Source organism: Canis lupus, chromosome 6 (assembly GCF_003254725.2).
Source record: "Canis lupus dingo isolate Sandy chromosome 6, ASM325472v2, whole genome shotgun sequence".
Taxonomy (NCBI): domain Eukaryota; kingdom Metazoa; phylum Chordata; class Mammalia; order Carnivora; family Canidae; genus Canis; species Canis lupus.
Window position 1 is genome coordinate 64459594 of NC_064248.1, and position 6000 is coordinate 64465593.

Genomic DNA, 6000 nt, shown 5'->3' on the forward strand with positions numbered 1-6000 from the left:
TGGATGAGAGATGGGTTCCTAATGGGCATCCAAGGAAAAAAAAGATATTTTCTGTTTTAAAGTAGAAAAAACAGCTAATGGGAACTCACATGTGATTTAAATTTGTCCCACTTGACTCCTCCTGCCAGGGCATTTGACATAAATGTTCAAAGAAGCATGGGTGATTCAGAATTCATTTAGTCAGAAGTAGCACAAGATCCTTCATAGAGGGTAGTCCCAGCAAAAACCCAACTTCTTCATTCCCACCCATGATGCTCCAAGTTTAATTCATTCAGTTGATTGCAACCAAGAGACAAATCCGAACTTTATTTTTGCAGCCCAGATCCCAAAATCTACTTAGCAAGAAGCCGTTGGCTGCAGAGACAACTTATGATTGTCATCCAGCTGGGAATCTCCCGACCTGCAGAAACCAGCCACTAAAGCAACTATTCCATGTTGGACTCCTGTTGTCAATTCACTGTATTCATGCTTAATGCAATTTGTGTCTGATTTGACCTATGTGCCTGCCCTGGATTCATCCTTCTCCGGAACCACCTGCAACTAGGACAAGTCTTCCAGGACTGATCCTGTTAAAGTGAGTGAAATTTGGTCAGAAAGGGGCTTTTCTCAGCCTGACCCCTTCTTGGGAAACAGATACATTGTCTTCAGAGAATCCACGGTTTCTAAGTGTTGAGATAAATGTGGGAGGTGGGGGCAAAAGAGATATTTCAGGAGCCTAAAGGAGGCTGAGCTCCTCAGAGCCAGTCTCAGAGTGGTGTTGCTTCAAAATTATAGGGTTAACTTTCAAAATTGTTAAAGAGTAATCGAGTTTTATTATGAATTTTCTTGGAAGGGCAGTATTAAAAATATATAAAAATTTACACAGTTCATCCCATAGGAAAACTTCCTAATGTTCCCTTTGAAGCTGTTTTCTCACTGCAGCTGCTCCTATTCATTCCATCTTGCTTACTCCATCCCACCTAGCCACCAGGCACAGCCTCTTCCCTCTAGTTACACACTCCAGTCAACAACCTCTCCCAAGGCCTCAGGCAATATCCCCTCCAGTAATCTCTCTGCCCAGTTCATTCCCACTTCCATCCCCAAAAATGATAGCCCCTGAGGCGTTGCAGTCTCTTTTTTTAGTTGGACTTACTTGTTTTTGCTAGGAGTAGCCCCTGAGGAATTCTGGTTCACCTTGGATAAAATACTCGTTGATCACCTGCCATATGCAGGTGTAGCTCCGTAATACATAGAAATTAAGTAAAAATTATAAGAAATTTTTTAAACATTTTGTTTTGTTCTGGTAGATTTAAATTTGAAATGAAAGTTTATTTGAGTGAAATTATTCATGATTTTTATTCTATCCTAATTTTCATCATCGCTGAATTAAGGATTTTATAATAGAAAATTTCAACAACATCTAAAAATGAGAAACAGTTCCCTGCATTTGGGGTTTGCTTAATTCTCCCTTTCTGTAAATCAACTGGAAATTCATATAGCTTCCATCATCAAATAAAATATAATAGGTTATATATGAGGACTGAGAAGCAGGACCATGTAGCATGCTCACTTGGTGAAATGGTTTTAAATGGTTGAGGAACTGGGGAGTTTTGGACCCTGGAAAATATCTAAAAGCTGCTGAAAGAAGAGAGATAGATACTGACTCTGACATAGCCCTCGAGTGGATCTGGATCTGGGAAAAACCAGTAACAAAAAGTTATTTTTGTCAACAAAATAGCCACACAATTTCATAATTTATCAGTACACATGTATAGAACACATGGGAGAGCCTGTCACCTCACTGTTACCTCACAACCTTAGTTCTTGCTCTACAGGCACCCTTGTGAGCCATCTGTTAACAGAACTCACTTAACAGATTATAGAGAGGTCGACTCACTAATGTAGATGGAACGAATTCTGAGGGGCCTCCTGAGCACTTCATAGAAGAAAGAACTGGGATCACCAAGTGTACAGGGAAAACCCAGAAGGAGGCATCCCTTATTCCTTCCCTAATGTACTCTTGGAGCAGCTGACACTGCTCTGTGGTTCCTGGGATTATCTGTTCTGACTAAATCCTGGGGATCGGCCAATGCAACATTAACACGGAAGACACATGGATATTTTGCTCTAGGAATGCAGAATTGTGCAAGAGTCCACGCAGGCAGGGAAAAGAGAAGGTAGGTGTCAAAGACTCGGTGATTGCTGTGAAGAAGATGAATTGGGAAGAGGCTGAGAGAGAATCTCAAGAGAATCACACCTTGTTACTCAGCCTGTGATGAATAAAGGTCAAAGTGGCACCACCATCTGTAGAGTAAACATCCCTGGGAATGTTATTAAAAGACTATACAGCAGGAGCTGCTTAGGAAAGGAAAATGATTGCTGAGGATATTCAGGGCAAGAAGAGATCATATGGTGGTGAGCAAAGTAGTTTTTAAACTACTGAGTCAGGGACCACCAAGCATCCGCTGGCATGGAGTGAAGAACTGTATCTTGATAATTACACCCTGCTGGAGAATTCTTAGAAACAGGAAATGTTCTAGGAATTAGGTTTTGAAAAACCAAGTGCACCTCCTGAATAAATTGTTAACCTTACCATAAGCAAGGCTTCCCAAAGAATGATATGCAGTTTACAGAGCCACAAGCCTATTGCGGATCCTGGATCCTGGATACAGAGTGATACAGCTGAGAGAATGGATCCACTCTCATTAGTAAGTGTCTAAAACTATATACATCGTAACTGTAATTTCTTTCTCTTAAACATGCTCTTTATTATAGAAAAATTCTATATGTATTTACTTAGGGAATTTTAAGCTTATTTAACCAAAAATTCTCCAAATATCAAGATATTCATATAGAGATCATAACCCAAACTTAGTGTTGCACGACTTTGGCAATGTTATCTAACCTCTCTGGGGCTCAGTTTTCTTATCTGTAAAATTTGGAAATACAGTGCTTGCCTCACAGATTAACCAAGAATATCCATGTAAAGAATTTTGAATGTGTCAATACCTAGGTATGAGCTCAATAAAATGTTAGGTAGTGCTGTAAAATTTGCCAAGATTCTTATCATTACAATTATTTCACTAGAAAGACCAAATGCAACTATGTAAACATATGTTTCTTGTTTTATTTCATTATAGGACCTGTAGAGTGTGGAGTTTGGGAAGTGATAACCGTGGGCAAATATGCTTTGACATACTCGCCTTTAGTAGAAAGTGTGATATATAGTTAGAGATGACAGTCAGTGATTTATGATCACTATTACCAAAAAAATGATACTCCATTAGTTCAAGTCATAGAATTTGGGGCAAAAGGAAAAAATAAAGAAGAAAGAAGAGGCAAAGAGGGAAAGATTAAGAGGAAGAAACAATAAAGGAGGAAGGAAATGAGAAAGAAAAAGGGGAAGGAAGAAGTTATGTTGTTCTTAGGTTACTGGAAGAATTCAAGAAAATACTACTGATTATCCATCCGTTGGAACTTGAAGAGAAGATTGGGTTTATCTAACATAATAGGATTGCTATTTGCTATGGTCTGAATCTGTCCACCCCAAATTCATGTTGAAATCCTAACTGCCAAAGGTAATAGTAAAGGTGGGGTCTCTAGGAGGGTATTAGGTCTTGAGGGTGGAGCCCTCATGAATGGGATTAGAGATCTCACAAAAGAGATTCCACAGAGCTCTCTAGGCCCTTCTGCCATGTGGAAGTCTGCAACCTGGAAGAGGGCCCTCATTTGACCCTGCCGGTACCATGATCTCAGACTTCTGGCCTCCAGAATTTAGAGGAATATACTTGTGTTGATACACTACTGGGTCTGTGGTATTTTGTTATAGCTGTCTGGATAGACTAGGACACCACTTCTTTCAGAAACTGGAGATACGTGGAGCTGATAATTCTGCCTTTTCTTCACAGTTTGCTCCACTGACAATCACACAGACTTTTCCGCTTTCCAAGCTTCCTCCCAGAGTTGGTAGACTGGCAGCTGGTGAGGAAGAAGTAGTTGGAACTAAGGGCAGGCACTTCAAAGTAGTTATTTTAGGAGACAGCTGCAGGGCCACAGGGTTTTATGGGGTGGGCCTTCACCTCATAAAACTCAAGAAAAAAATAAAAGGAAAGATAAATGTAAAATTTGTGTTCTAAGGGGAAAAAATAAACTGGAGTCAAAGAAAAGCAAGTTTGGGTGGCAATAAAGGAGGAACAGACTAACTAAAGGGGGGAAATGCAGCTTGCAATCTTGAGTACTCCGCAGAATGTTGGCTTGTCTCGTGGAGGAGGGAGGGACAATACACAGACTGAGCTACGCCAGAGGATCATCAATCCAGCCATCACCACTTAAGATACATTTTATATTACTGAAAAAAAAAAATTAGTTTTAGTTAAAGTGAGAATTTATAACAACAATTTCTTCAGGGGAAAGACAAAACAAAAGCAAAGCAAAACACAGAAATCCATCTGATCCCAACAGCTGCATCAACAAGAGAACAACATTTAAAACGAATTCTGCAAATGTTAAGAATTTTATTAAAACATTTACCCAGAAACCATGCATAATTTCCTAATGTTGCCCAGAAGTGATTGCCAGACAGATCTTAGAAACCAACATGAGTAGAAATTTTGTTTTGCGTGCAGAGCCAAATCAAGTTGTGTTTAGACAGTCATGTTCTAGAACATGGAGTTCAGTAAATACGACATGAGCACCTAGCATATGCTGAACATTGTAGGAGAAGAGAAGAAAGACGGTCTCACAATGAATCTGTGAATGTGGCAAATGGCACTACAACATCCTACAGGAGCCTCTGAAATCTGAGTGCCATTGCGTCAGTATCCAGAATGTGACAAATCCAAAAGATTTATCAGGACCTGAACTTGGTGTTTTTAGTCACTCTATGTTTAGGCAGATGTTGACCTTCCTGTTATTCTCCCCATAGACTTAGAACTACTCAGCTGTGAATTTTAGAGAATCTCAGTGGAAAGGACCCATATTTTATCATATATAAAATCCTCTCAATTGTAAACTGCAATATTTAACGTTCCTCTCTAAACAAAGCGTGAGAAAAAGTAGAGTAAGGGGAGGAGCGCACATTCTGGAATCTAATAGCTGATTTCTGCAAAATCCATCCTAAATCCTCACTGCAGAAGTAAATAAGACTTAAACCCAACATTCAGAAAAGGACGATTAGGGAAACTTGTAGTTTCAACATTGACACTGGGTGGAGGAAGGGGGAAAGTATCTCTCATGAAAATATGAACTATAGTTCGCCACTTTTGCAGGTATACAGCCTGAATTCACAGTGCTCATGTGGTCCAGAAATCCTCAGGAGAGGATTTAATTTGAAGTGGTCTCGGCTTGATAGTGCCCTCAGGTGACTGGCAAGAACAAACACAAAAGCTTCCCTGGAAGAAGGACAAACCAGAGTTCAATCCAGGATAGTGCAAGTGGTAAAATGCACCCAATGGGAGGGGCATCTTGATTTCAGAGATATGCGAATGTGAATAAAGTGCATCCTAATCTGAAGAAATCTGGCAGCTGGTGTGACATTCTGCTTGGTCAAGCATAGTGGTTTTCATACATGCTCAGTTATATGAAGTCCATGTGTTTTGTTTTTGTTTTTGTCTTCTGTCTTCATTGGACCTGACTTGAGGGGATTTCTTTGTTCTCAGGTGCTGTTCTGATTTGGGTCATCCTGGAGCTTTGGCCTATCACACCTTTATTTGTTTTGAGTGCATCCTACTCTGGTTTTCTAATACTTTCCTGAATTTCTACTTTTTCATTTATTAATTCATTCAAGAATATTTATTCAGATGACTCAGAACTTCAGGAGACAGGTGGGTTCTTGTCTTCATGGAGTTTGAAAACCTACCTACCTAAGGATTTTCAGACTCTAGTAAATATTAAGTTTACCTAGGAAGACTCTTAAGAATGAAGATGTTCATGTCCCATTTTTGGAGGCTCTGCTTCAGAAGGTCAGGGACTGGTTCTTAGTATCTGTGTTTTTAGCAAAGCTACAAGTCAATCTGATGCACA

The 6000-nt window shown here is 39.8% G+C and overlaps 1 long non-coding RNA gene across 1 annotated transcript in view; it reads left to right on the plus strand.

Annotated features, from left to right (window-relative positions):
* Positions 1-5485, plus strand: part of LOC112640994 (uncharacterized) — a 44528-nt gene extending 39043 nt beyond the window's left edge. The window contains exons 2-3 of the long non-coding RNA XR_003124394.3: positions 318-574; positions 5247-5485. This is a non-coding gene — a long non-coding RNA (uncharacterized LOC112640994). The remainder of the gene's footprint in view (positions 1-317; positions 575-5246) is intronic.
* The last annotated feature ends 515 nt before the right edge of the window (positions 5486-6000 follow it).